The sequence below is a fragment of the Carcharhinus amblyrhynchos genome, unplaced genomic scaffold (genome assembly GCF_965287045.1).
Source record: "Carcharhinus amblyrhynchos unplaced genomic scaffold, sCarAmb.v2.hapA scaffold_40, whole genome shotgun sequence".
Lineage (NCBI taxonomy): Eukaryota > Metazoa > Chordata > Chondrichthyes > Carcharhiniformes > Carcharhinidae > Carcharhinus > Carcharhinus amblyrhynchos.
The window spans coordinates 3,778,537-3,806,027 of record NW_027649781.1 but is presented as its reverse complement, the minus strand read 5'-3'; positions in this window follow the sequence as shown (position 1 = coordinate 3,806,027).

Below are 27,491 nucleotides of genomic sequence, written 5' to 3'. Positions count from 1 at the left end.
CCGGATCATCGACAAGGATACCATCATCACACGTGAGAATACCATCCACCAGGTACACGATAAATACTCTTGCAACTCGGCCAACATTGTCTACCTGATACGTTGCAAGAAAGGATGTCCCGAAGCATGGTACATTGGGGAGACCATGCAGACGCTACGACAACGGATGAATGAACATCACTCGACAATCACCAGGCAAGACTGTTCCCTTCCTGTTGGTGAACACTTCAGTGGTCACGGGCATTCAGCCTCTGATCTTCGGGTAAATATTCTCCAAGGTGGCCTTCACGACACACGACAGCGCAGAGTTGCTGAGCAGAGACTGATAGCCAAGTTCCACACACATGAGGACGGTCTCAACAGGGATCTTGGGTTCATGTCGCACTATCTGTAATCCCCGTGACTTGCCTGGGTTTGCAAAACCTCACTCACTGTGCTGTCTGGAGACAATACACATCTCTTTAACCTGTGATCAGTGCCCCTTCCACTCACATTGTCAGCCACTTTAGGATTTGAACAGCAGGTTAGGTGTAAGGATTCGCATTCTAATCAGTAATCTGTAAACTGTCTGTGCTTTATATGCTCTGTCCGAGGCCAGAACTCTCCATTCACCTGACGAAGAGGGAGTCCCCTCGAAAGCTTGTGAGTTCACTATCAAATAAATCGGTTGGACTAAAACCTGGTGTTGTCAGACTTTTTACTCTGTTTACCCCAGTCCAACGCCGGCACATCCACATCATTATTTAACCTTACCATAACACTCCAACTTTTAGACTCGATACTCCGATTTATAAAGGCCAATGTACCAAAAGCACTCTTTATGACCCGATCTACCTGCGACGTCACTTTTAGGGAATTTTGGACCTGTATTCCCAGATCCCTCTGTCCAACTGCACTCTTCAGTGTCCTCCCATTTATCCTGTACGTTCTACTTTGGTTTGTCCTTCCAAATTGCAATACCTCACATTTGCCTGTGTTAAATTCCATTTGCCATTTTTCAGCTCATTTGTCGAGTTGTAAATCATCCCAATAAATCTTTTCTGCACTCTGTCTGGTTTAATAACATCATTTCTATAATAGGGTGACCAGAACTGGACACAGTATTCCAATTGTGACCTGACAAACGACTTGTACAACTTCAACAAGACATCTCAACCCCTGTGTTCAATATTCCGACCAATGAACCCAGGTATGCCGAAAGCCTTCTTCACCACTCTGTCCACCTGTGACTCCACTTTCAAAGAGCTATGTACCCCTAAATCTCTTTGTTCTGTCACTCTCCCCAGTGCCCTCCCATTAACTGAGTAAGTTCTGCCCTGGTTCGATCGATTAAAATGCATCACCTCACATTGATCTAAATTAAACTCCATCTGCCATTCGTCAGCCCACCGGCCCAATTGATCAAGGTTCCGTTGCCATCCGAGATAACATTCTTCACTGTCCACAATGCCACCAATCTTGGTGTCATCTGAAACTTACTAACCATGCATACTAAATGATCATCCAAATCATTAATATAAATGACAAATAACAGTGGGATCAGCACCGATCCCAGAGGCACATCACTGGTCACAGGCCTTCAGTCTGAAAAACAACTCTCTCCAACCACCATTTATCTTCTGTCATCAAGTCAATTTTGTATCCATTTGGCTAGCTCACCCTGGATTTAACTTTATGCAACAACCTACCATGTGTTGCCCTGTCAAAAGCTAAGCTAGAGTCCATGTAGATAACATCAACTGCACTGCCCTCATCTACCTTCTTGGTTACCCCTTCAAAAAACTCAATCAAATTTGTGGGATATGTTTTTCCACTCACAAAGCCATGCTGACAGTCTCTAATCCGTTCTTGTGTCTCTAAATGCCTGTAGACCCTCTCTCTAAAAATACCTTCCAACAACTTATTCACGATGGATGTGAGGCTCACCTTCCTGTAGTCCCCAGGCTTTTCTCTGCAGTCCTCCTTGAACAAATGCACATTTGCCACCCTTCAATCTTCAGGCACCTTCCCTGTGACTATCAATATTCAAATATCTCTGCTAGCGGACACACAATTTCCTCCCTAGCCTCCCACAGTATCCTCGGATACACTTCATCAGATCCCAGCGATTTATTGACTTTGATGCATTTTAAGACTTAAACACGTTCTTGTCAGTGATACGTACACTCCTCAAGACATCACTATTTATTTCCCCAAGTTCCCAAACATTCATGATTTTCTCAGATGTGAATATTGATGAGAAATATTCATTTAGGATCTCACCCATCTCTTGTGGATCTGCACAGAGATGACTTTGTTGCTCCTTAAGAGGTCCTAATCTCTCCCGAGTTACTCTTTTGTCCTTTATGTATTTGTAGAAGCTGTTTGGATTCTCCTTTGCCTGATCTGGCAAAACAAGCTCGTGTCCCCTTTTTACCCCCTGATGCCTCCTTAACTATCGATTTAACTTCATTCCTTACCGACAATACAACCCCCACCCCCTTTGCCCTTCTGCCTGCCCTTTCGATAGGACACATATCCTTGGATATTTAGATCCCAGCCCTGATCACCTTGTCCCTGTGATGCCCACAACATCGTACCGGCCAATTTCAATGTGCACAACAAGCTCATTTAAATTGTTCTGTATACTGCGTGCATTTAGGTACAACACCATCAGTCCTGTATTGACCATCTCCTTTCTTGGACTTGTCACCTTGTTTGCTCTGCTGGAGGTTAGATTCCTGCCACCTTCTATACTCTCTGTTCTATTACATGTTCTGGAAACATTACTAATCTCTCCTGAGCCCTCGGCTCCTTTGACTCGTTGAAAGTCCTCAGCTTATGGTATGTTCGCCTTGATAGGAAGCAGTATAGAGTACAAGAGCTGGTGTTGAATGTTGCAGTTGTATAGAACGTTGGTTGGGCCGCCTTTGGAGTGATGCGTCCAGTTCTGGAGGCAGGCACGCTGGAGTTGTTTAAGGGATACTTAGATAGGCACATGAGTGGGATGGCGATGGAGGGATGTAGGAGACTGTTTTCAATAAGAATCAAGAGCCTTGGGACGTCCCTGGGAATCAATTGATTCCTATGGACCTTCCAACATATTTTCTGCCTCACTTGTTTTACCTTTGAGCTTCTGGGGATTCCCTTGAATGTTTGCGTAAGGATGTGCATGTTATTGATGTTTTTCTCTTTTAATCCACAGGTGCTACGGTCCGCCTTGTTGTCCAACAAGGGGCAGACACGCGGTGGGTCGTGCGAGGGCTGCTCTTGGATGTTTCGAGAGTAGCCTAGTGATTCACGTCGTCAGTGTAAGCTTAAACTGGACCAGCTGATGGGCACCACGACAGCTCAGTGACTATCACTGTTTGCTGTGCAGATACATGGATTTGGGCCAGTATAAGAACAAAAGAAATAGGAGCAGGAGGAGGCCATCTAGCCCTTCGAGCCTGCCCCGCCATTCAATAAGATCATGGCTGATCTGTCGTGTCTCAGTTCCACATTCCCGCCCTCTCCCCATAACCCTTAATCCCCTCGCTTATCAAAAACCCATCAACCCGCGTCTTAAAAATATTTAGCGAGGCAGCCTCCACCACTTCAACGGGCAGAGAATTCCAGAGATTCACCACCCTTTGAGTGAAGAAGTTCCTCCTCAACTCCGTTCTAAACCGCACCCCCTTTATCTTGAGGCTGTGCCCCCTAGTCCTACTGTCCTTTCTGAGCGGGAAGAGTCTCTCCACCTCTATCCTATCCATTCCATTCATCATCTTATATGTCTCAATGAGATCTCCCCTCATTCTTCTAAACTCTAACGAGTACAAGCCTGGCTTATTCAGCCTCTCCTCATAGTTCAACCCCCTCAACTCCGGTATCAGCCTAGTAAACCTCCTCTGCACTCCCTCCAAGGCCAAAATATCCTTGCGTAAATGCGGCGACCAAAACTGCACACAGTACTCCAGCTGCGGCCTCACCAGTGCCCTGTCCAGTTGCAGCAAGACCTCCCTACTTTTATATTCAATCCCCCTCGCTATGAAGGCCAGCATCCCATTCGCCTTCCTGACCACCTGCTGCACCTGCAGGCTGGGTTTTTGCGACTCATGCACAAGGACCCCGAGGTCCCTCTGCACCATCGCATGCTGCAGTTTTTCTCCACGTAAGTAATAATCTTTCCTACCATTATTCCTACCAAAGTGGACCACCTCACTCTTGCTAACATTAAATTCCATTTGCCAGTTCCTGGCCCATTCGCCCAGCCTATCTAGATCCTTCTGTAGACTCTCCACACCCTCCGCACAATTTGCCGTTCCACCAATCTTGGTGTCATCAGCAAATTTCGACACCATACACTCGGTTCCCTCCTCCAGATCATCTATATAAATGGTAAATAGCTGAGGCCCCAGCACCGACCCCTGGGCACTCCACTAGTCACCAACCGCCAATCCGAATAGCACCCATTGACCCCCACTCTCTGCTTCCCATTTGACAGCCAATCCCCTATCCACGCTAACACCCTACCCCCAACTCCATGCCCCCTGACCTTCTGTAATAACCCCTTGTGCGGCACCTTCTCAAACACCTTCTGAAAATCAAGAAAGACCACATCCACCAGCTCTCCTCTATCCACCGCCCTAGACACATCCTCATAGAACTCCAGTAAATTCGTCAGATCACAACTTCCCCTTAACGAAACCGTGCTGCGTCTGCTCTATCAAACAATTCTCCTCAATATGCCTCGCTATTTTCTCCTTGATCACGGATTCTAACATTTTACCTACAACAGACATTAAACTAACCGGCCTATAATTCCCTGCCTTTTGCCTGCCACCCTTCTTAAACAATGGCATAACATTAGCTGTTTTCCAATCTTCTGGCACTTCCCCAGAATCCAGCGAGGTTTGGAAAATAATCACCAAGGCATCCACTATCACCTCCGCCATTTCTTTCAGAACCCTTGGATGCATTCCATCCGGTCCTGGGGACTTATCCACAATCAGTCCCTCCACTCTTTTGAGCACTGCCTCTCTAGTAACAATAATGTCATTCAGGCCCTCCACTCCTACCATCTTTCCATCGCGAACACCCGGCAAATTATTCACGTCCTCCTCCATGAAGACCGATACAAAAAAGTTATTCAAGGCCTCAGCCATTTCCCCATCTCCTACCACTAAGTCCCCCCTCTCATCCTCTAAGGGTCCAACGTTCACCCTCGTCAGCCTCTTCCTTTTTATGGATTTATAAAAACTCTTACTCTCCTTTTTTATATCAAGCACAAGCCCAGCTTCATAGTTTATCCTACCCTTCTTTATCAACTTCTTTGTCATTCTTTGTTGACACTTAAACCTCTCCCAATCCTCTTCTCGCCCACTACTCTGAGCTACTCTCAACGCATCCGCTTTTAATTTAACATTTTCCTTTACCTCCTTTGTTATCCACGGCTGATTATCTCTCCTCCTACGATCCTTTTTACCCATTGGAATAAATTTCTGCTGAGCAACAAGAAACATCTCTTGAAAGATCCTCCACTGTTCCTCAGCAGACCTACCTTCCAATGCGGTCCCCCAATCAACATTCGCCAATTCCTCTCTCATCCTATCGTACTCCCCTCTGTTCAAACAAAGGACGCGTGTCCGGGAACCCACTTTCTCCTCCTCCATCTGCATCAGAAACTCCACCATACAATGATCACTCTTCCCAAGAGGATCCTTCACCACAAGGTCCCTAATTCTACCCGCCTCATTACATAACACCAGATCCAAGATAGCTCGCTCTCTCGTCGGCTCCAACACACACTGTTCAAGGAAACTATCCTGGCAGCATTCCAAGAACTCCTCCTCGAGCCCACCGCGTCCAACATGGGTCGACCAATCAATATGTAGATTGAAGTCCCCCATAATTATTGCCTTTCCATTCCTGCACGCCGCACTTATTTGCGCGTTAGCAGCCCGCCCCACCTCCAGATCATTATTTGGGGGCCTATAGACGACACCCACCAGCGTCTTCCTCCCTTTGCCGTTCCTAATCTCTACCCACAACGATTCCACTTTCTGCTCTTTGGCTCCAATATCATCCCTTACTACCACCCTGATGCAATCCTTAATCAGCAGAGCTACGCCGCCTCCTTTTACCTTATCCTTCCTAAACACTTGATACCCCTGGACATTCAGCTCCCAGTCCCTGTCACCTTGCAGCCACGTCTCTGTAATGGCCACCAGATCATATCCATTTGTGCTGATCTGCGCCACCAGCTCATCCACTTTATTCCGAATGCTTCGTGCATTCAGATATAGTGCCTTCATCCCAGCCTTCACCTGTAGCCGATTTGCAGAAACTCCACCAACCATACTCACGCCCCCTACTCCCTCTATTATTGGGACATCCTTGGCCTCTTCCCGTACCTGTACCCTCTCCTTAACTTTCGACCCTGTAATTTCACATACCCTCGCACCACCCCCCCCCTCTAATTAGTTTAAAGCCCTGTCTACAGTCCTATCTACACAATTCGCCAGCACTCTGGTCCCAGCACGGTTCAGCCCAACCCCATCCCGCCCGAACAGGTCCCACCTACCCCAATACTGGTGCCAATGCCCCATAAATTCAAACCCATTCCTCCCACACCAATCCCTGAGCCACCCATTCACTTCCTTAATCCTGTCAACATTATGCCCGTCTGCACACGGTTCAGGCAGTAGCCCAGAGATAACCACCTTGTCAGTTCTACTTTTTAATTCCGTTCCCAGCTTTTCATACTCCCTCCCCAGATCCTCAGTTCGCATTTTGCCGACGTCGCCGGCACCCACATGTACCACAACGACCGGATTCTCACCCTCCCACTCCAGGTTCCTCTGCAGCCCAGACGCGACATCCCGGACCCGAGCACCAGGCAGACAACACACCCTTCTGTGCACTTTGTCATTGTGACAAAGGACAGTGTCAATACCCTTCACCCCACTATCCCCAATTACTACTAAGTTCCTTTTCACCTTCTCTTTGCCTATGTCCTGCGTCTGCATCACTGTACCGTGTGCAGTTTGCTCACCAACCTCACCTCCCTCGTTCTCGTCCAGACTGGAAGCAAGAACCTCAAACCTGTTATGCAGATCGAGAGGCTGAGGCATTTGGTCCTCACCCTCTTTCCTCCGGTCCCCACCCTCCTTCCTCCGCTCCCCACCCTCCTTCCTCCGCTCCCCACCCTCCTTCCTCCGCTCCCCACCCTCCTTCCTCCTCTCAGCAGCCCCCTCCTGTTCCTGACCCTTAGAGTTAGCCAGTCTAGGGGGGGTGGATGTCACTTGCACCCCATTATCAATGATACCCTCTCTCCCCCTGATGAGCCTCAGTGTCTGTAGCTCAGAGACCAGCTCATCTACCTTGAGCTGGAGCTCCTCCAGCAACCTGCACTTACTGCAGACATGGTCACTGGGAAGGACCCTGGGGTCCACCAGCTCCCACATCATACAGAAACAGCACATCACATGCCCCTCCATTATTCCCTGTATTACTACTGAACACCGATTTCAACGCAAACTTACCTGGCCCTTTTTCTCCCCAGCCCTTTTGATCTTAAGCCCTAGTAGCTCACTCTGCTTCCCTCTCACTCCGCTGCCCGCTCCGACGCTGCCCGCTGTCTACACCAGGCCTCCTTTTAAACCTGGCGCTGTTTAAAAGCCTGCTTACCCACAAATCCCAGCTATCCACTCCCTTAGAATTCTTAAAGCGGTAAACACAAAAAGCCCGCAAAAATGCTTTTAAATGAATCTAACAGTTCTACAAGGTAAGTTCTTACTAAACACTAAAATGCCAGTGAAAATGCTTTTAAATGATTTAAACAGTTTTTAAACAGGTAATTTCTTACCTGACTCACTGCTCCTTCACTCCGCCCACTCCAGCAAACAATTTGGGTCCACTGAGGGAGAATTTTACCGTGGCCACTACACCCTAACCAGCCCGGCTTCCAGACTGTGGGAGGGAACTGGAGCACCCGGAGGAAACCCACGTAGATGGTGGGGAGAGCGTGTGTAGGCTCCACACAGACAGTGACCCAAGCCGGGAATTGAACCCCAGTCCCTGGCACTGTGAGGCAGCGGTGCTGTCCACTGTGCCACCGTGCCACCCTGAGCTAATTTAGGGGAAAAACAATCAGTGAATCCTGAAGATCGTCATGGACAGGCGTGGAGGATAAGAAACTTCTCTGGTTTCAGTTTATCTGTGTGTTGGCTGGAGAGGTGTCGGTTTCCGTTTCGACCTCATGTTGTTTGCAGATCACAGAGAAACGCTGGAACCCTTTACAGCTCAGTGCAGCTGCAAGACTGGAGTTGGGAGAAACCCGGGACAATGTTAGTTTAATGAAACTAGTGATTTGTGAGAAAGAGCTGGAATTGTGGCAGTAGTTCGAGGTGGGAGTGCATTTGTGTGAATCCCAGAGAACACAGGCCCAGGAGAAACAATGGAACCATCGGAAGGCTGAGACAGTCCGAGTCGGAGTGGTTTATGTGGGAATTCAGAGTCTAAGGGTGAGATACTGCAGCCTCCCAGCCACCTGATTCCCACCAGCGGGATGAGGCATGTTGTTTGCCAGCGGCAGTATTCTCTGGTCCCTCCACTCTCAATGGGAACTCCCATTGATGTCACCCCATGCACCTACGGACAGGGGTGCGCTGCCGGTGGGACTCCCAATGGTCACTGACATCTGGGTGGGCTGCTGAGATCATGGAATCTATCTTGGTCACATCTGCCATTTAATATACAGTGCGGTGTGCTTCCCCACCACTAACTGCTAATTCTCATGTACCTGGTGTTAAATCTGAATATGGGAGTGTCAGTTCGATATTGTAGATTGTTTGACTTTGCTGACTTTGTAGAGTGAATTTTACATTGTTTGTTCCAAACCGTTGTCTATTCCCTTAGCGGTTAACTGTCATTTCCAACTTTTGTCTCCTCTCAGCACAATGTTTCTGGTCACTATCTGGACAATAAGAGAATCAAGTGTGGGGCTCTTTCATGGGCAGGCTCGGTGTAAAAAAGAGTGATTGTTCTGAACACAGAGAGTGCCGAGCGGGAGAGTCAAGTCAATGCCTGTCCTAATGGAAACACAGTGAGTAACAGAATACTGAAAGGCCTGGATAGAGTGGACATGGGGAAGGTGTTTCCATTAGGAAGAGAGACTCGGATCTGAGATCACGGCCTCAGAGTTAAGGGGCGGCCATTAAGAATCGGGATGAGGAGAAATTTATTCAGACAGAGGGTGATGAATCTGTGGAAATCATTGCCACAGAAGGCCGGGGAGGCCGGGTCATTGAGTGTATTTAAAACAGAGATAGATAGGTTCTCAATTGGGAAGGAGATCAAAGGTTACGTGAGAATGGGATTGAGAAACATGTCAGCCATGATGGAATGGTGAAGAAGGCTCGATGGGCCGAATGGTTTAATTCTGCTCCTTGTTGTCTTATGGTCTAAAGGGCCATTGGATTGGGAGGAATACAGAGAGAAAATAATTCTCAAAAACACCCTGATGGTGTAGAGACGCTGTGATGAACAACAGTCTAAAAGCCAGGGGAATAGTGAACCTGCAACTCTCCAAATTACTGTTACTGGTGATGAAATTATCCCCTGATCTGAAAACCATTTCATTCATGATGTTTTGCTGGATTGTCTGTGTCCCCACTGGCAGCTGTTAGGTAACTTCACCGAGCCATTGGAGGATTGGTTCAGGTATAAATCTGTGAGCTGCTTCCAATGCATTACGCAGAGCGCCAGTTGGAGGCTTGATCTCGGGAAGTTTCAATAATCTCCGTGTAAAATGGGAACAATCAAATCTGTAGACATCACTGTGATTGGTTATCCAATTCTTGTCATTATCAGTATCCCTGGTGAGTAACAGTAAACAACTATTTATTTTAGAAAGTCCTGGTTTCGATGTGTTATCTTTTTCTTCCCCCTTGCTGTCTGTTGCTGAATCCACGTTGACCATTGCTGCTCCAGTTTAGGCAGGAAAATAATTGTATTTTTCCTTATTTGCATCGATGTGTGGATCTGAGACAGATTTTTGACAGGATACTGTGATTCACAGTGGACACTAATATATGGGTGGATTGCTGAGAAATCCATGGAATCTGTCGTGGCAGCATTTGCCATTTAATGTGCATTGTGGTCCATATGATCACAGTTTGCCTGGAAACTCACACGCATCTCATGTTAATTATGTTAATGTGATGGTGGCACAATGGCACCGTGTTTAGCACTGCTGCCTCACAGCGGCAGGGACAGGGGTTCCATTCCCGGCTCGGGTGAATGTCTGTGTGGAAACTGCACGTTGTCCCCTGTCTGCATGGGTTTCCTCCGGGTGCTCCGCTTTCCTCATACGGTCTGAAACACGTACTGGTTAGTTGCATGGGTAATGCTAATTTCTCCCTCAGTGAACCCGAACAGGCATCAGAGTGTGGCGAGAAGGGGAGTAATTATTTTTTCCAAATTCTTACAGCTAATCTGATGGCGATTGTGGTCCTGTCCCGGGGAAGGTGCGGCCTCTCCAAAGGGATGACCTGTTATATGATCACCATGGCGATATCCGATCTCCTGGTCTGCATTTTTAACGTCACCCTGGGAGGAATCTTGCGCTATCATTTCCCGTATTCATTCTTGCTGTTCACCAGTGTCTGCAGCGCCAGCAGTTTCGTGCAAGTATCCAGTGTCCAAATGTCCGTCTGGTCCACAACATTATTTACTCTTGACCGTTTCGTGGCAATTTGTTGTCCAAAACTAAAATTAAAATACTGCACCAGGAGAACTGCCACTGTGATTCTAACGGCCGTGAGTGTACTCAGTTTTGTCATGAATATTCCGGTCTATTTCCGTTATGAGCCCTACTCTCTTGTTGGCAATGTGCAGTGGGGCTGCCGCACAGTGAAAGAGTACGTTTCTTCACCAGCATGGAGAGCTTACAGGTGGGTCGCTCGCCTCTCAGTCCCATTTTTGCCATTCCCCTTGTTGCTGCTGTTGAATATTCTCACCGTCCGTCACATCTTGGTGGCCAGTAGGTCTCGCAGGGCCCTGAAGGCTCACGGCCCTGGGGAGGGCAGCAGTGACCCCGTGTTGAAGAGCAGAAGAACGGCTATTGTCCTGCTCTTCACTGTCTCCGGGAGTTTTATGGTTCTGTGGACTCCAATTGTAATAATTGACCTCCTGTTCGATTTCACTGAGACAGCTGCCCTAGAAGGTGCCAGTTTGCTTCATTTGACAATGAGAATCTCACTCCTGATAATGTATTCCAGCACCTGTATGAACACATGCATTTATATATTGACCCAGAGGAGGTTCCGGGAAGAGATTCAGAACATGGTGAAATTTCCATTTGTTCTCCTGTTCAAATTCCTTAAGTAATTTTAGAATAATGAAAAGCTGGGACGAGTGAACATAGGAAAGATGATTCGATTAGTCGGAGAGTAAGAGATCCGATGGCACAAACTCAGAGTAAAGGGGTGACCATTTAGAACTGAGATCAGGTGGGATTTCTTCAGCCAGAGGGTGGTGAATCTGTGGAACTCTGTGGAAGGCTGTGGAGGCTGGGTCATTGTGTGTTTTTAATACAGAAATAGATCGGTATTGATTAGTAAGGGGATCAAAGGTTACAGGGAGAAGGTGGGAGAATGGGGTTGAGAAACATATCAGCCATGATCGAATGGCAGGGAAGGCACGATGGGCCGAATAGCCTGATCCTGCTCCTTTATCTGATGGTCTTAAGTATTGGAAGGTTAAGATGAGCGGGTTGGGGACCTAGTTGTTATTTGATATCTCAATTGGACCTCACCAAGTGAACCAGTGGATCGAGGCAAGTCTCGCTGTTCACAGCTTCTCAATCTCTCACAAAATCAGGGTTTTCCTTTAGCTGAAGGAGTTTGGACTAATATTGTTATCCTGGGTACATGTGGTTACCATTGACCAGAAACTCAACTGCACTCGCTACATAAACACAGTGGTTACAAGAGCAGGTAAAAGGCTCGGAATACTGCAGTGAGAAACTTACCCCCGACTTCCCAAAGTCTATCCACCATCTACAAGGCAGAGGTCAGGAGTGTGATGGAATATTCCCCACTTGCCTGGATGGGTGCGACTCCAACAACACTCAAGAAGCTTCACACCATCCAGGACAAATCAGCCCGCTAGATTTGCATCACATCTAAAAGCATTCACTCCCTCCACCATCGACGCTCAGCAGCAGAAGTCTCTACCATTACAAGATGCACTGCAACAATTCACCAAAAAATCCTTAAACAGCACCTTCCAAATCCACGACCACTTCCAGCTGGAAGGACAAGGGCAGCAGATACACGGGAACACCACCACCTGCAAGTTCCCCTCCAAGCCACTCAGCATCCTGACTTGGAAATATATCACCGTCCCTTCACTGTCGCTGGGTCAAAATCCTGGAATTCCCTCCCTAATGGCATTGTGGGTGAACCCACAGCACGTGGACTGCAGCGATTCAAGAAGGCGGCTCACCACCACCTTCTCGAGGGCAACTAGGAAGGGGAAATAAATTCTGGCCCAGCCAGTGACACCCAATTTTTCAAATTCATTTGTGGGACATGGATTGTCAATGCTAAATTCTCCGGAGTGCGGCAAATTGGGGATTATAACAGTAACTTAATTGCAGTGTTAATGTAAGGCTACTTGTGACACGAATAAATAAACTGTAAAAGTTTTTTTAACTGAATAATATATGCAGAATCAATTAGTGTTAAAGTGGATTTTTTTGAACGGAATCACAGGGTTTTCCTGGAAGGAGAAATGTGCCCGTGTGAGAAAGCAGCAATCCAGCCTCTTCAGCTGTTTCACAACTGCTGTTGGGGGGGACCCGATGTTAATTTTAACTTTCGGCTGTGTCGGAGAGCTGGCCTCCAAATCCAATGACCTTCCCCATCAACAGAGAGGAAAATCAGTCACCGTGGGGGGCCAATTCCATATCCGGTGTCCAGCTTTCCCCAGAGTTGAAGTGAACCCACGTCCCCAATGCTGAAGTCTTCTCCATTGACTTGAACAGCCTGTCAGTCCCACTCCTGGTGTTAGCCACTTAGCTCAGGGGCTGGCTGGATGGTTAGTGATGCAGAGCGATGCTAACAGCGAGGGTTCAATTCCCACACTGGCTGAGGTTATCCATGATGGCCCTGCCTTGCCCCGTGCCTGAGGTGTTGTGACCCTCAGGTTAAATCACCACCAGTTACCTTTCCCCCTCAAAGGTATGAGTAACTTATGGTCACCTGGGACTATGGTGGTGTTACTTTATAGTGTGGTTCCCAGAATTGTACATAACACTCCAGCTGAGGTCTAACTGGTGTCTGGGAGGACAGAAGCGTTCTCAATTTAATGTTTTCTCTGAAAAAAAGCACCAGTGGGAGTGCAGCACCCCCTCAGTGCTGGAATGGAGTTCCAGCCTTCATTACTGATGTCAAGTCCTGGCCTGGGACCCATCACATTCTGACCAGGAGCTGAGAGGATTTGCTCTGCCGCCTGCAGTTTGACATTTGGTAAATTAATGGAAAATTTAGGAGTGAAAAACTTGGAAAAAAATCAGGAAGAATATCCCAGGAGGCGAAGGAAATTTGGCATGTCCGCTTCGATTCTCACCAACTTTTACAGACACACAATAGAAAGCATCCTTTCTGGTTGTATCACAGTTCGGTCTGCCTCCTGCTTGTCCAAGTCCACAAGAAACTATAAAGGGTGGTGATCGTATCCCAGTCCATCACACAAGCCAGCCTCCCATCCATTGGCTCTGTCTATACTTACCGTTGCCTCGGAAAAGCAGCCAGTGTGCCGTGTGTCCCGGACATACTCTCTTCCTACTTCTTCCATCAGAAAAAAGATACAACAGCCTGCGATCACACACCAACCAACTCTAGAACAGCTTCTTCCTTGCTGCCATCAGACTTTTGAATGGACCTACCAGATATGAAGTTGATCTTTCTCCACACCCTCGCTGTGACTGTAACACTATATTCTGCACCCTCTCCTTTCCTCCACCTCGATGTACTCGATGTTAGATATGATTTCTCAGTATAGCGCACAAGAAAGAATACTTTTCACTGGGTGGGATTACATGGCCTCATTTGTCTCAAACCCAGAAAATCCCACCCGGGGCCAATAGAACTTTCCATGGCCTGCCCCTCGCCCGCTCCGATTCCTGTGACGGGCGTCTGGTAAAATTCCGGTCACTGTATCCCAATACGTGTGACATGAATAAATCAAATCAGAATCAAATCAAATCAAACTGCTTCTATCCTCTGACTCTCTGGCCCTCTGCTCGCACCACTGCTGTCCATTCCCAGGCCAGGCTCAACTCCCCTCCTGTCCCGGAGCACCCCAGTCTCCAGCCCCCCATCCCCCGCCGTGACGAACCCCCCACTCCCCAGTCAGACCCCGTCCCTGACACTCCCCCCACAATGAGGGGCACAGATGTCAGACTCTGTCCCTGACCACCCCCATCCCACCCACCCCGGGAAGCAGAGTTCCCCCCGAAACACATCACCCCCCAGCCCGCCCCGATCACTGCATTTCCTCCAGCTCCAACTGATCCTATCTGCAGAGTGGCAGCGGGACCCCCCACCCCCACAAATCACCACCAAAGCCCCACCCACATTAGGCCCCATCTTACTGCTCTTTCTCCTATATTATTGTTTCGTGCCTCCTCTGGATAAGAGATGTGGAATGATGCAAGCTCAGACTGCATCACACCAGCATTTATTAACAAGGAGAAGCTTGCACAGATGCATGTGGCCCTCTCCCCCTCCATCTCAGCAGCTCTGGCAGCAGCCCACCCACTGCTCCAGTTCCTACACGTCTTCCATGGGCCTTCCAGATATCTTCTGCCCGAGAGAGGACTCCACTTCCTGGAGTGATTAGACACTCTCTGTCCCAATTGGTCCCTCAAGTCACATGACCCTCTTCTGCTCTGCTGCTCTTAAAGGAACAATCCTGTTTTCAAGTTGAGTTTGTAAAGATCTAAAATAAATGTTTGAAAAGATATAAACGGATTGTAAAAAAAATGTTCGAGTGAAAGGAAACAGTGCGTGGCCCCTTTAAGAATTGTTTTGAGCTCTGTGTTAAAATGCAGAGTGCACCCAGATTCCAGGTTACAACATTTATTTCAAAAGGACCAAGCATCAGGGTTGCCTTGGTAACCGGCTCTGCAGCTTTTTGCTCGCCCATGAGTTTAAAGAAGATACTCAGCTAACAGACTCTGAGTTTACAGAAAACATTCAACAATTGACACGGTGGCACAGTGGGTGGCACTGCTGCCTCACAGTGCCAGGGGCAAAGGTCCGATTCCCAGCTTGGGTCACTGTCTGTGCGCAGTCTGCACTTTCTCCCCATGTCTGCATGGGTTTCCTTCGGATGATGCAGTTTCCTCCCAGAGTCCGAATGACGAACTGATTAGTTGCATTTGGCCGTGCAAAATTCCCCCTCAGTGTACCCGAACAGGCACCAGAGTGTGGCGACTAGGGGATTTTCACAGTAACTTCATTGCAGTGTTAATGTAAGCCTACTTGTGACTAATAAATCAGCTTTCTAGGTAAGATGTTTAGGGAGGGATATGGGCCAAAAGCAGGAAATTGGGAGTATCTTAGGAGCTTAAAAAATTGGGTGGCATGGACAAGTTGGGCCGAAGGGCCTGTCTCCATGCTGGAAATCTCTATGAAGAGCCTATCAGATTTGAGTTTGATCGTGTTGACAACATCAAACCAATCGCGGTGGAAGAAAATTGTGAGGTCATCACAGGAATAACGGCCAAAGTAACAGCTATTACATAGAACATAGAACACTCCAGCACAAACAGGCCCTTCGGCCCACAATTTGCACCGGTCACTTCTATACCTACTGAGCCATAGACCTATGTATAACCCCCAATCCCATTAGATCCCATATACTCATCCAGAAGTCTTTTAAAAGACCCCAGCGAGTTCGCCTCCACCACCACTGACGGCAGCCGATTCCATTCACTCACCACCCTCTGAGTGAAAAACTTACCCCTGACAGCACCTCTACTTGCTTCCATGCACCTTAAATCTGTGTCCTCTCATAGCGACCATTTCAGCCCTGGGAAATAGCCTCTGAGAATCCACCCTATCTATTCCTCTCAACATCTTATAAACCTCTATCAGGTCACCTCTCAACCAGTACACCGTACGCCTCCTTGACCACATCCTCCAGCTGCGAAGCCAATTTAAGAGTCCTATGGACCTGGACCCCAAGATCCTTCTGCTCTTCAACACAGCTAAGACTCCTACCCTTGATATTGTATTCTTCATCCCATTGGTCCTGCCAAAATGGACCACTACACATTTATCTGCGTTGAAGTCCATCTGCCACTTCTCCGCCCAGTCTTGCATCCTATCTAGGTCCTGCTGCAACTTCTGACATCCTTCCAGATCATCCACAACACCACCAACCTTCGTATCGTCTGCGAACTTACTAACCCATCCCTCCACTTCCTCATTCAGGTCATTTACGAAAATGACAAACAGCAAGGGTCCGAGAACAGATCCTTGGGGCACTCCACTGGTGACCGACTCCATGCAGAAAAAGACCCATCCACAATCACTCTCTGCCTTCTACAGGCAAGCCAGTTCTGGATCCACAAGGCCAAAGCCCCCTGGATCCCATGCCCTCTCATCTTCTCAAGAAGCCGAAGGGAGAACATCTTGGAAGAACATCTCCAGAGACCAGAGCAGCCAATGGAACTGCAAATATTCCTCTCTAGAGCAGCACTTCACTCTGCCAGTTTAATATCCCTTCAGAGAATTATCCAGCTATCTAACCGATGGATACCCAATCAGAAAACCTTATAGACAGTGGACAACTACCGAAGACTTCAACACTTCCCACCACTATCAGACCTGGGGAAATATATATTTTGAGAGTGACTAAATGTCTATTATTACTGTTTTGGGTCATGAATGTTCCTTGTATTATTCAAACAGCATTTCAGTCAAAATTTATGTTCGTTAATATGTTATTTGTTCAGTTGAAGTTCCTGGTTATTGAAATAAAACACCTTGTTAATTATTCACTGAAAGCGAGTGTCAAACCATTATATTAATGAACCTCAAAAACTTTAATTGAGAACAGATAACACTTTACCAAATAATTGTAGCAGATTATGACTCGAGGGAAAGGGGATTAATCTCTGTGTCAGAACAATCAGCACAAGATGTCATTACCCCAAAACTGCTAGAGCTTTACGTTCTAAGTTCAGACATGCACCCGACTCATAAATGTGTGAAATTACAGAAGGAAACATTTGGTATACGGTACGGGAGCCCAGTGGTTAGCATTGTTACCTCACTGCGCCAGGAACCCGGTTCAATCCCTGGCTTGGGTCACTGTCTGTGGAGAGTTTGCATGTTCTACCCATGTCTGTGTAGGTATCCTTCAGGTACACCAGTTTCCTCCCACAGTCCGGTTTGGTGCATTGGCCATGCTAAGTTCTCCCTCAGTGCACCCGAACAGATGCCAGAGTGTGGCGGCTCAGGGATTTTCACAGTAACTTCAATCGAGTGTTCATGTAAGCCTACATGTAATGCTAATAAATAAATAAAACTTGAAGCAATGCCTTTGTGCAATATTTTGATCAGACGATGCTTATGAGAGACAGACGTGCACCCACCAGCAATCAAGAAGATAATTTAAATTAATTCGCCACCAATGGCCCAGAATTTTACATTGTCCTTCTGTCTTTGCAATGGGCAGATGTTCCGATTGACAAGGCAGCTTTTACGGTGAAACTGCATCCTGGATCCAGGGCAGGGTGAAAGGTGAGGCTTCAAATCAATTCACCAATGTGTCTGGGGACTGAGCTCTGTGTCTGATCATGTGTTTGTGCCCTGGAGCAGAATCCCAAATTCCATCAGGAAGACAGATTAGACCCCAGCAACTTTTTTGTTTTGGCATTAATGTGAGGATTGTGTGCTTCACTCCAGGAGTCATTCCACCAACAAATTCGGGATCCAACCACATTCCATCAACTAAAACCAACCCAGTTAAAATATCGGCTCCCTCCTCCGACTAACTTGGAGTGACCCCACTGGTGAATGCAGTACAGAACCTGTCATTGATATATCACTGTTCACATCCAAAAATACCCCGTGGAAGATCGTGACTCTGTGTGATAACAGACTCTGAGGCAAAGGGCCAAAGTCACCACACTGCACATTAAATGGCAGACGCGACCAAAACAAATTCCATGGATTTCTCAGTTAGCCACCCAGATGTCAGTGACCGCTGTGAGTCACAACATCTCCTTCAATCTCTGTCTCCCTCAGGACAGGATTTGATCCTTTACTTTTGAAGATCTAGCCTCTGAGTTCCAAGAAAAGCCACTCTGAATCGGACTGTCTCAGCCTTCCGATGGTTTGATGGGTGAAGAAAATACATTTCAAGATGACCTTCTGGGAGGAAATGAGGGTGAAAGGCAGAGTGATTCAGGGAAGGATTTCCTGTGAGTTAAGACACGGCTGCCAAGGGTGAGAAATAAGAAGGGACACTCACAAGGAAGCAGAGAGAGAGACACACCAAGATTTCTGAGGCTGGAGGTGGTAAATGAACAGGAGATTACTGGGGTGGACAGGCTTGAAACACGTAAAGAATTCCATAAAATATACATGTTGATTTATTGAATTTATTGATTTGAATTGATTGATTTTTATCACATCGTACAGTGAAAAGTATTGTTTCTTTGCATTATACAGACAAAGCATACCATTCATAGAATACATGAGGAGAAGGAAAGGAGAGGGTCCAGGATGTAGTGTTGCAGTCACAGCTCTGGTGTAGAGAAAGATCAGCTTAATATAAGGTAGGTCGTATCAAAACTCTGATGGCAGCAGGAAAGAAGCTTTTCTTGAGTCAGTTGGTACATGACCTCTGAATTTGCATCTTTCTCCTGATGGAAGAAGGTGGAAGAGAGAATGTCCGGAATGATGTGGGATTGATTATGCTGGCTGCTTTTCTGAGGCAGCGGGGGAGCGTAGACAGAGTCAATGGATGGGAGGCTGGTTTGCGTGATAAACTGGGTGACTTACTCGCCGGTGTAAATGGCCAGAGGATTTGAACTCAAATTTCAAACGTTATGAATTGTAACCTGTCCTGAGAGGAACATTGATTTAATGACATGTTCTAACTCACAATGGTCACTGATATCTGGGTGGACTGCTGAGAAATCCATGGAATCTACCTTGGTGGCATCTGCCATTTAAAGTGCTGTGTGGTGGACTTGACCACAACTTCCCTGCTAATGTGCATGTATCTCGTGTTAAATATGAATATTGGAGTATAAGTTCGATGTTATAGATTGTTTGACTTTGCTGACTTTGTAGAGTGAATTTTACATATTTTGTTCCAAATCATTGTTTATTCTCCGAGTGGGTAACTGGCATTTCAAACTTTTTTCTCCTCTGAACACAACGTTACTGATCACTAACGGGATCGTAAGGAAATCAGGTCTGGAGTTCTTTCATGGACAGGAACGACACAAATAAGAAGCAACTGATGTGAACAGAGCCAGTACCGAGGGGGAGAGTCAAGTCAATGCCTGTCCGATTGGAAATACAGTGAGGAACAGAATACTGAAAGGACTGGATAGAGTGGACGTGGGGAAAGATGTTTCCATTAGTCGGAGAGACTCAGATCTGAGGACACGGCCTCAGAATAAAGGGACAACCCTTCAGAACCGAGATGAGGAGAATTTTCTTCAGCCAGAGGGTGGTGAATCTGTGGAAGTCATTGCCATAGAAGATTGTGGAGGCAGGGTCGTTGAGTGCATTTAAGACAGAGATTGATAGTTTCTTGATTGGTAAGGGGAGCAAAGATTATGGGAGAATGGGGCGAGAAGCTTATCAGCCATGATTGAATGGTGAAGCAGATTCGATGGGCAGAATGACCTCATTCTGCTCCTTGTGGTCGTATGGTCTAAAAGGCCAATTGGTTGGTAGGAAGACCAAGAGAACGTAATTCTGAAAAACACCCTGATGGTGTTGAGACACGGTGACGAGCAACAGTCTAAATGCCAGGGGAATAGTGAACCTGCAACTCTCCAAATTACTGTTACTGGTGATGAAATTATCCCCTGATCTGAAAATCATTTCATTCATGATGTTTTGCTGGATTGTCTGTGTCCCCACTGGCAGCTGTTAGGTAACTTCACCGAGCCATTGGAGGATTGGTTCAGGTATAAATCTGTGTGCTGCTTCCAATGCATTACGCAGAGCGCCAGTTGGAGGCTTGATCTCGGGAAGTTTCAATAATCTCCGTGTAAAATGGGAGCAACCAAATCTGTAGACATCACTGTGATTGGTTATCCAATTCTTGTCATTATCAGTATCCCTGGTGAGTAACAGTAAACAACTATTTATTTTAGAAAACCCTGGTTTCGATGTGTTGTCTTTTCCTTCCCCCTTGCTGTCTGTTGCTGTCTCCATGTTGACCATTGCTGCTCCAGTTTCTGTTAACAGTCCTGGCAAGAATAAAATCATTCTTCTCTTCATTTGCACGCATCTGTGGATCTGAGACAAACTTTTAACAGGACACTGTGATTCATAGAGGACACTAAAATTTGGGTGGGTTGATGAGAAATCCATGGAACCTGTCTTGGTCACATCTGCCATTTAATGCACATTGTGGTGAGCTTGAGCACAGTTTGCCTGTTAACTCACATGTACCTCATCTTAATTCTGTTAGGGTGGTGGCACGATGGCACAGTTTTTAGCACTGCTGCCTCACAGTGCCAGGGACCGTGTACCATTGATGGCTTATATAACTGTGTGTTCGGACTCTGCAAGTTGTTCCCTGTCTGTCTGTGTTTCCTCTGGGTGCTCCGGTTTCCTGCTACAGTCCATAATATGTAGTGGTTCGGTGCATTGGCCATGCTGACTTCTCTCTCAGTTTACCCGAACAGGAGCTGGAGTGTGGCAACTCGGGGAGTAATATTTTTCCAATTTCTTACAGCTAACCTGATGGCGATTGTGGTCCTGTCCCAGGGAAGGTGCGGCCTCTCCAAAGGGATCACCTGTTATATGATCACCATGGCGATAGCCGATCTCCTGGTCTGCATTTTTAACGTCACCCTGGTCGGCATCTTTCGCTATCATTTCCCACATTCATTCCTGAGGTACACCAGTGTCTGTACTATCAGTGGTTTCATGCAAGTATCCAGTGTCCAATTGTCTGTCTGGTCCACAACATTATTTACTCTTGACCGTTTCGTGGCCATTTGTTGTCCAAAATTAAAATTAAAATACTGCACCAGGAGAACTGCCACTGTGATTCTAACGGCCATGAGTGTACTCAGTTTTGTCATGAATATTCCGGTCTATTTCCGTTATGAACCCGACTATATTGTTGGCAATGTGCAGTGGGGCTGCCGCACAGTGAAAGATTATTATACGTCATTAGCATGGCGAGCTTACAAGTGGATCTCCAGCCTCAAAATCCCATTGGTGCCATTCCCCTTGTTGCTGCTGTTGAATATTCTCACTGTCCGTCACATCTTGGTGGCCAGTAGGTCTCGCAGGGCCCTGAAGGCTCACGGCCCTGGGGAGGGCAGCAGTGACCCCGTGTTGAAGAGCAGAAGAACGACTATCATCCTGCTCTTCACTGTCTCCGGGAGTTTTATGGTTCTGTGGACACCAATCGTAACAATTGACCTCCTGTTTGATTTCACCGAGATGCCTACCTCGGAAGATGTCAGTTTTGTTCACTTGACAATGAGAATCTCACTCCTGATGATGTATTCCAGCACCTGTACGAACACATGCATTTATATATTGACCCAGAGGAGGTTCCGGGAAGAGATTCTGAACATGGTGAAATCTCCATTGATTCTCCTGTTCAAATTTCTTCAGTGATTTTAGATTAATGGAAAGCTGGATAGGGTGGACGTAGGAAAGATGTTTCCATTAGTTAGAAAGACTGATATCCGTGGGCACAGCCTCAGAGTAAAATGGTGACCCTTTAGAATCGAGATCAGGAGGAATTTCTTCAGCCAGAGGGTGGTGAATCTGTGGAACTTGTTGCCACAGAGAGGTGTGGGGGCCCTAGCATTGAATGTTTCTAACACAAAAATAGATAGTTTCATGATTGGTAAGGGGATCAAAGGTTACAGGGAAAAGTTGGGAAAATGGGTCGAGAAACATATCAGCCATGATTAAATAGTGGATAAGATTTGATGGGCCGAACAGCCCAATTCTGCTCCTTTATCTTACAGTCTTAAGTATTGGAAGGTTGAGTTGATGGAGTTGGGGACCTAGTTATTGTTTGATATCTCAATTGGACCTCACCAAGTGGCCAGTAGATCGAGGAAAGTCTCGCTGTTCACGGCTTCTCAATCTCTCACAAAATCAGGGTTTTCTTTTAGCTGAAGGAGTTTGGATTAATATTGTTATCCTGGACACATGTGGTTACCATTGACCAGAAACTCAACTGCACTCGCTACATAAACACAGTGGTTACAAGAGCAGGTAAAAGGCTCGGAATACTGCAGTGAGAAACTTCCCCCCGACTTCCCAAAGCCTATCCACCATCTACAAGGCAGAGGTCAGGAGTGTGATGGAATATTCCCCACTTGCCTGGATGGGTGCGGCTCCAACAACACTCAAGAAGCTTCACACCATCCAGGACAAATCAGCCCGCTAGATTGGCATCATATCTAAAAGCATTCACTCCCTCCACCATCGACGCTCAGCAGCTGAAATCTCTACCATTACGAGATGCACTGCAACAATCCACAAAAAAATCCTTAAACAGCACCTTCCAAATCCACGGCCACTTCCAGCTGGAAGGACAAGGGCAGCAGATACATGGGAACATCACCACCTGCAAGTTCCCCTCCAAGCCACTCAGCATCCTGACTTGGAAATATATCACCGTCCCTTCAGTGTCGCTGGGTCAAAATCCTGGAATTCCCTCCCTAATGGAATTGTGGGTGAACCCACAGCACGTGGACTGCAGCGATTCAAGAAGGCGGCTCACCACCACCTTCTCGAGGGCAACTAGGAATGGGAAATAAATTCTGGCCCAGCCAGTGACACCCAATTTTTCAAATTCATTTGTGGGACATGCATTGTCAATGCTAAATTCTCCGGAGTGCGGCAAATTGGGGATTATAACCGTAACTTCATTGCAGTGTTAATGTAATGCTACTTGTGACACTAATAAATAAACTGTAAAAGTATTTTAACTGAATAGTATCCACTAAATCAATTAGAGTTAAAGTGGAGTCCATGCACCATGGACATACGTTCTTCCATGTTCTTCCGTCGGGAAAAAGATACAAAAGTCTGAGGACACGTTCCAACCGAACCAAGGACAACATCTTCCCTACTGCCATCAGACTTTTGAATGGATCTAGCATACATTAAATTGATCTTTCTCTACACACTCAATATAACTGTAACACTATAGCATGTGCCCTCTCCTTTCCTCCACCACTATGTACTCTATGTACTGTATGTTTTGCCTGTATAATGCTCAGGAAACAATGTTTTTTACTGGTTGGGATTTCATGGCCTCGCTAGTCCGAAACCCAGAAAATCCCACCCGAGGTCAACGGACCTTTCCATAGCCTGCACCTCACTCACACTGATCCCTGAGACATGTGTTTGGGAAAATTCCGGTCACTGTATCCCAATATGTGTGACATTAATAAATCAAATCAAAATCAAATGAAATCAAACTGCATCCAGCCTCCGATCTACAGCTCTCTGCTAATACTACATTCCACTGAACTGCTTTAATTACTTCCTGTACCATGGTGTCCTGGTCAATTATCCACCTTGGAATAAATCCAAAGCTGAGAGAGACGGATCTCAGGATTTTTAGAGAGTCAGTGGATATTGGGGAATGAGATGGGAAGTAGAGTAGAGGAAGGAGATCCTGCTGATTGTATTGAATGGTGGGGCAGCAGGCTGGTGGGGGACATATAGTCTACTCCTGCTCCTATTTCTTATCATCTGATACTGTCGTATTCTCCGAATACTTTCAAGAAATAACAATATTATTTCCCCGGCTGTGACCACTACACTGGGAGATTTACAATAATGTACTGAGACTCACTCTGTTGAATCTGTCACTACAGAAACCCATTGAAACAAATGGGTGGCTTTTTCACCTGTTGGGCAGCCAATGGGCCCAGAAGTGACCACGAAGCCAGCAAGTGTGAAACTGATGCTGTGTAAGGCTGATTGGTGCCGGGGAGGGCAGGTACAGATTGGTTACTGAGAAAAGTGAGGGTGTGGGTTCGCCGTTCCAGTCTGCTCCCAGTTGTCAAGTTAGAATTTGGGGTCCGATCCTCCCAAAAAAATTCTAAGTGCTGAATTGGTTTGAAAAATGCTGTAAATCACTGTTGTTTTTTGCCGTGGGAGTTCAGACTGGAATCTCCCACTGTGCAATGCAGAGGTCACAGTTGTGAATATCATTAAAAGCTCGGGGGGGCCTATTCAGGACAGAGTCACCAGTTCCAGAACTCTGCACACGTGCAGTGGCCCCGAACTGTCAGCATCCCACTCGCTCGATCGCTGACCACCCCGGGACCCCCACACTGCTGCCCCTCCAGACCTCCCCACAGCCCAATCACAGCCCCGCTGTCCATTCCCGAGGCAGTCCCAACCCCCCCTCCCATCCTGCAGTGCCCTGGTCTCCAGCACCCCCACCCCCAGCAGTGACGATACACCTCCATCCCCCTCCGGCAGACCCAGCCCCTGACCACCCCACCAGAGGCAGACACCCCCCCGGGAGGCAGAGTCCCCCCTGCAGACCAACATCCCAGCCCATCCCAATCACTGTCCACCCCCAGCCCCGACCAATCCTATCTACAGAATGGTACCGGGACCCCCCGCCACCCACACCAATCAGCCCTGTGCCCCACCCACATTAGACCCCACCTTGCTGCTCTTTCTCCTATATTATTGTTTAGTCCCTCCTCTGGATAAGAGATGTGTAATGATGCAAGCTCAGACTGTACCACACCAGCATTTATTAACAAGGAGAAGCTTGCAGCCTCTCCCCCTCCCCCTCCAGCAGCTCTGGCAGCAGCCCACCCTCTGCTCCAGTTCCTACATGTCTTCTCTGGGCCTTCTAGATATCTCCTGCCCGAGAGAGGACTCCACTCCTGGGGCTGATTCCGCACTCTCTGTCCCGATTTGTCCCTCAAGTCAGCTGACCCTCATCTCCTGTGCTGCCCTTAATGGAGCAGTCATGTTGTGAAGTTAACTTTGTAAAAATATAAGAACTAAAAAGATTACTTAATAAAGTTAGAGTGACAGAAAACAGTATGTGGTCCCTTTAAATCTTGCTTTGACTTTCATGTTAAAATGCAGATTACACACAGACTCCAGGTTACAACATTTGTTTTAAAAGTACCAATAGCAGCGGGGTTGCCTTGGTAACCGGCTCTACAGGTTTTTGTATTTTTCTTAGCCTGTGAGTATAAAGAAAACACTCAACAATTGGCACAGTGGCACAGTGCGTGGCACTGATGCTTCACAGCGCCAGGGATATAGGTCCGGTTCCTGGCTTGGGTCACTGTCTGTGCGGAGTGTGCACTTTCTCCCCATGTCAGTCTGGGTTTCCTTTGGATGTTCCGCTTTCTGACTGACGTGCTGGTTAGGGTGCATTGGCCATGTTAAATTCTCCCTCAGTGCCTCCAAACAGGTGCAGAGTGTAGCGACTAAGGGATTTTCACAGTACCTTCATTGCAGTGTTAATGTAAGCCTACTTGAGATTAATAAATAAACTTTCTGGGTAAGATGGGTAGAGAGGGATATGGGCCAAAAGTGGGAAATTGTGACTATCTTAGGAGTTTAAAAAGGGGCCGAAGGGCCTGTCTCCATGCTGGAAACCTCTATGAAGAGCCTATCAGATTTGAATTTGATCGTGTTGACAACATCAAACCAATCGCGGTGGAAGAAAATTGTGAGGTCATCACAGGTATAACGGCCAAAGTAACAGCTATTACAAGGGAGAACATCTTGGAAGAACATCTCCAGAGACCAGAGCAGCCAATGGAACAGCAAATATTCCTCTCTAGAGCAGCACTTCACTCTGCCAGTTTAATATCCCTTCAGAGAATTATCCAGCTATCGAGCCGATGGATACCCAATCAGAAAACCTTACAGACAGTGGACAACTACCGAAGACTTCAACACTTCCCACCACTATCAGACCTGGGGAAATATATATTTTGAGAGTGACTAAACATCTATTGTTGCTGTTTTAGGTCATGAATGTTCCTTGTATTATTCAAACAGCATTTCAGTCAAAATTAATTTCGTTAACATGTTACTTGTTCAGTTGAAGTTCCTGGTTATTAAAATAAAACACCTTGTTAATTATTCACTGAAAGTGAGTGTCAGGCCTTTATATTAATGAATTTCTAAACTGAAGAACAGATACAACCTTTCCAAAAAATTGCAGCAGATTATGACGCGAGGTAAAGGGAATTAACCTCAGTATCGTAAAAATCAGCGCAAGATATTACCACAGAACTGCCAGAGCTTTACGTTCGAACTTCAGACATGGTCCCGACTCATAAATGTGTGAAATTACAAAAGGAAATGTCTGGAATGCTGCAGAGTGACACAGTGGTTCGCACGGCTGCCTCACAGTGACAGGGACCTGGGCTTGATTCCCAGCTTTGGTCACTGTCTGTGTGGAGTTTGCACATTCTCCCCGTGTCTGCGTGGGTTTCCTCTGAGTGGACCAGTTTCCTCCCACAGTCCGAAAGTCTGGTTTGGTGCATTGACCATGATAAATTCTCCCCCATTGTAACCGAACAGGCGCTGGAGTATGGCGACTAGGGGATTTTCACAGGAACTTCAATCCAGTGTTAATGTCAGCCTTACTTGTGACACTAATAATTAAGGAAAATCTGAAACAATGTCTTAAAGCAAAATTTTTGATTGGTGGGTGCGTGTGAGTGTCAGACATGCTCCAACCAACATTAAAAAGACAATTTAAATTAATTAACCACCAACTGACCAGAATTTTACATTGTCCTTCTGTCTTTGCAATGGGCAGATGTTCCGATTGACAAGGCAGCTTTTACGGTGAAACTGCATCCTGGATCCAGGGCAGGGTGAAAGGTGAGGCTTCAAATCAATTCACCAATGTGTCTGGGGACTGAGCTCTGTGTCTGATCATGTGTTCGTGTCCTGGAGCAGAATCCCAAATTCCATCAGGAAGACAGATTAGACCCCAGCAACTTTTCAGTTTTGGCATTAATGTGAGGATTGTGTGCTTCACTCCAGGAGTAATTCCACCAACAAATTAGGGATCCAACCACATTCCATCGCCGAAAACTAACACAGTTAAAATATAGGCCACTTGGCCTACAAAATATAGGCCTCCTCCCTATAGGCCTCCTCCCTATAGATCACTTGGAGGTACCTCAATGGTGAATGCATTATGGAACCTTTCATTCATATATCACTGTTCACATCCAAAAATACCCCGTGGAAGGTTGTGAGACTGCA